The following is a 6,000-nucleotide window of genomic DNA, read 5'->3' as shown; positions in this document are numbered from 1 at the left end:
GAGGCCTGCACCCCACCTCAGTCCCCTCTGACCTGCTGCGCTGGCCCCCACTGAGCCCCCAGGGTTTCTCATGCACTGGGGGGTGGGGGACAGGGCCAAGGGGCCCCTCCCCGCCCCATGTGCCGCCCCTCCCCCTGTCTGACCTGACTCCCCGGGGGCATCTCAGGCACTTCCCGGAATCCGGAGGAGGGCACCCCGATGGAGAAGCCCCCATGTCTGCCCCAAGCCCTGAGCACAGCTGGCCTGGCCATTTTGCCCGGGGACAGGCGGGGTCGCCCCAAAGCAGAGGTGCGGCCACCAGGTGGACCATCATCCGTGCAACGGGTACTGGTAATAAATGAACTAACAAGGGACACGTTTGGCCCCCGCAGGAGAGCCCGGGCTTCTGGGCGGCCATCAGCAAGCGCCCTGCTCTATGGGCCGGGGACACAGGAGCTGCCCAGGGACCAGCACGCGGCAGGATGGGTGACCTGAACGGGAGGCCTGGGAAAGGCGCCACAAAGGGTTTGGAAGAATGAGTAGGAGCTCTGTAGGCTGGGCGCCCCGGCGGCTCCGCTGGTTGAGTCTGACTCTTGATCTCAGCTCAGGGCTTGATCTCAGGGTCATGGGTTCAAACCCCATGTTGGGTTCAAGCCCATGTTGGGCTCTGTGGTGGGTGTGGAGCCTATTGAAAAAAAACAACAAAGAAGAGTTCTGTGGGCTGGTGTGGGGAGAAGGCAGGGGAGAGGTGGTACAGGGGGGCCAGCCGGCTCCTGGCGGCCTCAGAAGGCCCAGCAAGGCCGCTGTGTCAGTTGTGGGTTGAAGGGGCAGCTGGGAGGTGTTCTGGGATCTTGACCCGGCCTCTCGGGTCTGTGGGGCAGCCTTAGGCTCTGCTTTAGTGCTGGAGAGGTTCAGAGATCTGCCCAGGGTCACACAGCATTTGGGCAGGGCTTGGTACATTAGACACTCACCTGTGGGCCCATTTGGGGCAATTTGTTGGGGTTTGACTGGAATCCTTGTCCTGGGAAGGTGGGCAGGCCCAGCCCCTGCCTCCACATCCCCTGCCCTGGGTGATCCCTGGGTGCACGGCGGGCTTGGGAGGAGAGGCAGGACGGTGCCCCTGCGCAGGAGGGAGGCCGTGCAGGAGCTGTGTGCAGCTGCGCCCACCTGGCTGATGTGACGCGGGGACTGGGATTCACCTGCCCTTGGCACCAGTGTTGTGAATATTCCTAAGGAGGCAGGTCAGTTACCCCAGAACGTGGCCGTCGTCCTACCTGGGACAACAAGCAGCTTCGTAGACCCTGGAAGAGCCGCGGGACTGGGGTGGCTCCGGGCACCGGCCTGGACACCCTCTGCGGGCTGGTGGCGTCCTGCCGTCGGGACCGAGAGCTGCGACCCTTCAGGGGGGCCAGCCTGGGACGGAGTTTCTCCTGCTCAGTCCCAAATCCTCGGCCCAGGTCTGCCCAGGCCTGAGCACCGCCCCCCCAGACCCCAGAGTCTCAGGCTTGTGGGCGGATGCGGTCCCCTAAGGAGCCCCCCGGGGGGCCGGTCCCGCCTATCCGGGGGCCTTGGGCCTGGGAGGGCCTGGAGGGTGTGAGACACAGGACAGCAGATTTGTTTTTTTAAGATTTTATTTATTTACTCATGAGAGACACAGAGAGAGAGAGGCAGAGGCAGAGGCAGAGGGAGAAGCAGGGTCCCTGCGGGGAGCCCGAGGCAGGACTCGATCCTGGAACCCTGGGGTCACGCCGTGGGCTGAAGGCAGACGCTCCCCCGCTGAGCCCCCAGGGACCCCCTGTCCCCCGTCTTAAGCTTTTTTAAGTGCACAGCGCAAGGGCACTCAGCGCACTCACAGGGCCCTACGAGCTTCATCCCTGTCCAGCTCCAGAACTTTCCCATCTTCCCAGAGTGTTCAACGGCGACCCCGCCCCGCCCCGGGGCCACAGCAATTGCCAGAGCGGGCACCTGCCACCTGCCCTGGGCGGCAGGGAGGCGGCAGGGAGGCAGCAGGGGAGGCGGCAGGGGAGGCGGCAGGTGTCCCGCTCAGGCCAGCGGGTCAGGCCTAGAGGGCGGGGGGCGGGGAGGGCGGAGGTGGGGCCGCGGGAACTACCGGGCGGCGGCGGCAGCAAATTGATGTCTCGGGGCGGCCAGCAGCCCAGAGCGTTTTTAATGGTCCCTAAAGCCCTAGGTCAGCCAGCGCTGAGCTCAGCATCCCCCTGTGAGGCTGGGGGTGGGGAGGCACCTAGCCCTCTGCTCCCAGACCCCGCCTCCCCCCAGGACCTCTAGAACCCAGCAGAGAACTGGGGAGGGGGTGCAGGGTCCCGTCCCGTGGTGTCCCGTCCGGGGCGACCCTCCTGCGGACCCCTTCTCGCCAGGCTGGAACCGCCCTGCCCTTGGGGCCCTGCCGGGGGCAAGGCCGGATCGGAAGCTCCCTCGGCACCCCCTGTCCTATTTGTCAAGGGCCCATTAGGTGCTGAGGGAGGCGGCAGGGGAGGCGGCAGGGGAGGCGGCAGGGGAGGCGGCAGGGGAGGCGGCAGGGGAGGCGGCAGGGGAGGCGGCAGGGGAGGCGGCAGGGGAGGCGGCAGGGGAGGCGGCAGGGGAGGCGGCAGGGGAGGCGGCAGGGGAGGCGGCAGGGGAGGCGGCAGGGGAGGCGGCAGGGGAGGCGGCAGGGGAGGCGGCAGGGGAGGCGGCAGGGGAGGCGGCAGGGGAGGCGGCAGGGGAGGCGGCAGGGGAGGCGGCAGGGGAGGCGGCAGGGGAGGCGGCAGGGGAGGCGGCAGGGGAGGCGGCAGGGGAGGCGGCAGGGGAGGCGGCAGGGGAGGCGGCAGGGGAGGCGGCAGGGGAGGCGGCAGGGGAGGCGGCAGGGGAGGCGGCAGGGGAGGCGGCAGGGGAGGCGGCAGGGGAGGCGGCAGGGGAGGCGGCAGGGGAGGCGGCAGGGGAGGCGGCAGGGGAGGCGGCAGGGGAGGCGGCAGGGGAGGCGCCAGAGCGTTTTTAATGGTCCCTAAAGCCCTAGGTCAGCCAGCGCTGAGCTCAGCATCCCCCTGTGAGGCTGGGGGTGGGGAGGCACCTAGCCCTCTGCTCCCAGACCCCGCCTCCCCCCAGGACCTCTAGAACCCGGCAGAGAACTGGGGAGGGGGTGCAGGGTCCCGTCCCGTGGTGTCCCGTCCGGGGCGACCCTCCTGCGGACCCCTTCTCGCCAGGCTGGAACTGCCCTGCCCTTGGGGCCCTGCCGGGGGCAAGGCCGGATCGGAAGCTCCCTCGGCACCCCCTGTCCTATTTGTCAAGGGCCCATTAGGTGCTGACAGCTGCTTCTCGTCTGCCCAGCTTAGGGCGGGCTGAGCCCCCCAGGTCTCCATCAATCACGGGCCCTGGGTCTGCAGGCTCCTCCACCCTGCTCTGGGCTGGGGGCCTCTGAGGGCAGCCCCCCCACGGGTCCCCAGGAGGACTGTTTGGGAAGGATGTCATTTCGGACTCGGAACATGCCGGAGGGAGGTGGCTTCCTGAGCAGGGAGGGGCAGCCACAGGGCCGTCCCCCAGCGCTGGCGCATGGCCGGGCAGGGGGAGCAGGTGCCTGGGCCGTGGGGGCCGGGGTCAGGCCGACTGGCCACCTCAGGCCTCGTGGCCCACCCACAGGAGGGGCCTGGGGCCGCCCCTGCTGGGCTCTGGGCCTGTCTGCCCATTGCCGGCCTGGAGGGAGCCTGGGAGGCCGCCAGGCCCCAGGGCGCCCGGGACAGGGTCCAGCCACCGGCCTCACTGGGCTCAGCCGCCACTGGCTGCGGGGTGCGGGCCAGGGAGAAGGGGCTGGCAGCTCCCGCACTCTTCCCGGAGGCCACGGGCAAGCCGTGGGCACAAGAGCCGGCCTGGCCAGGCGCAGCAGCTGCCCCGGGTCAGGACTGCCCAGCAGGCTGTGGTTTATTTATACGACAGAGTTTATTTATTTATAGGGCTCTTGCTGGGTGGTGCCCAGACTCGGACTAGGAACTCCAGGCCGGGGAGGCGAGGGGGGTGGGTGCTGAGCCCCTGAGACACTCGAGGCCCCGCCGAAGAGGGGCCCACTCACCACCAAGGTGGCTGATGTTCAGCACCCTGGGAAGCGGTCCCTGGGGAGCCCCCTCCTCCCTGTGGGTGGGGAAGCGGAGCCACGCAATGAGGGCTATTTAGGGGAGTCGAGTCACCGCGGTGTTCCCCACAGTCACGTCAATGGGGAGCCCACGGCCTGGCCCTGCTCCCAGCACTCGGGGGGGGGGGGGGCTGGCTGGAGCCTCTCAGGCCCTACAGTCACAAGACTCCTCAGCCGGGTGGCCAGGGAAAGTGCTCGCCACGCAGGGCATGAGCGTCTTAGGGCCCTGCGTAATCATTAGCTTAAGTACCACCCCCCCCCCGCCCCCAAGCATGGGAAATATTTATAATGAAGACGTTTCGTTGTTGATCTGAAATCTAGATGTCTAGAATCTGCCTCCTGGGTTTTTACTTGCGCAATCTGGCTGCCCTCGGAACCGGGGCAGCACCTGCCAGCACCTGCTGGGAGCCCAGGAGAGGCAGCCCGGCCGTCCTGCTGCCTTGCGGGCCTGTCCTGCCTCCTCCTCCGGTTTCAACCTCCCTCCCGCCCTGTGCCCCCCGCCCCCCGCGGCCCGGATTAATTGGAGAAGGACAATGTTCCTATTAGCCGTGCACGTAGCGATGTCTGCTTGCCGGGGCAGTGGCCAAATTTACTGTCTCACAAGATGGTCCTTATGGAGCCGAATCCCTCCCTCCGACCCCAGCGGCCCTGGGGTAGGGGGATGCTGTCCACAGGAAGGCCACTGACCTTGGGCCTGCCCCTCTGTTGGGGCCGGGCTCCCCCAGGAGGGGCTGGGTTTCAGCGCTGCACCCCACCATCACTGTGGCCCCTGGAAGCAGCCGCACCTTCCTCACGGCCGGGGATGCTTTGCCCCCAGGCCAGGGGTCGGACTCGGGCAGAGGAGGCCAGAGGTGCAGGGAGATGGGGGCCCTGGGAGATGTGGGACCACAGGCTGGCTGGGCAGCCACTCAGTGCTGGGGGGCGGGCAGCCTGCCTCCCCAGGGACCCCAGGGACCAGGGCAGCTCCGTGCCAGGGGTGGGGGGTGAGGAGGGCCTCAGGGCCCTGCAGACACGGTGCCCCACCCCCACCTCCGGGCCCCATGAGGGACTCTATCCCAGGACCCTGGGATCACGAGCTGAACAGGAGGCAGACGCTTCACCGACTGGGCCACCCAGGTGCCTCTCAGAGGCTTCATGACATAAGCGTGTTGATCAAATCATTGGTCCTGGTGGGAGATTGATTCAAACTCCAGGCTCTCTCTGCTCCGGCGTCAGGGACTGCAAGCTCCAACCCGCATCACCGGGCTCTCCTGCAGCCAGCTCCCAGCCGCAGGCCACCTGAGGCCTTTCCCAGAGCCACCTCCTTGACATGAAATAAAGCATACTTGGGCATGAGGGCTTACAAAAAAAAAAAAAGCCCGGGAAAGCCCGAGACCAGGCTGCCCACCTCCGACACGACACCGGGCCGTGTGGACAGCTGGAGGAGAGGCCCGTGTCAGCCTGAGTGAGGACCCGCCCAGGTCCCGCGGAGACGGGGAGACGGGGTGGTGTGAGCGCGGGCCTCCGGGACCCCACCAGGCTGGCCCACAGGGGGGCCCCAGGGGGTCAGGGTGGTTTCCTCCCTCCCTCCATCTGCGAAGACCCTCCCGGGGCTACACACAGAGCAGGGCCTTCTGGGCAGGAGGGGGGCACCAGGGGGGTGCTCGGTGGGCCCTGGGCGCAGCTCTGTGATCGCCACCGCCGGGGGTGCGCAAGGGGGGCCCGGCAGGGGTGAGGGGCAGGGCCACGGTGGGAAGTCAAGGGAGGATCCAGGGTGTATGAGGGGAGGCGACCGGGGCCGGTGGCTGGGGGAGGAGGGGCGGCCGTCTGAGCCTGTCCAAGACAAGGAGGCAGCCCAAGGTGGGGTGAGGGTGCTGATGGGGGGCTGCTTCTGCTGGACGAGTCCCCCTGGGCTCTACCCGTGG

The sequence above is a fragment of the Vulpes lagopus genome, chromosome 9 (assembly GCF_018345385.1).
Source record: "Vulpes lagopus strain Blue_001 chromosome 9, ASM1834538v1, whole genome shotgun sequence".
NCBI classification, from domain to species: Eukaryota; Metazoa; Chordata; class Mammalia; order Carnivora; family Canidae; genus Vulpes; species Vulpes lagopus.
Note: the sequence above shows the minus strand (reverse complement) of the source record.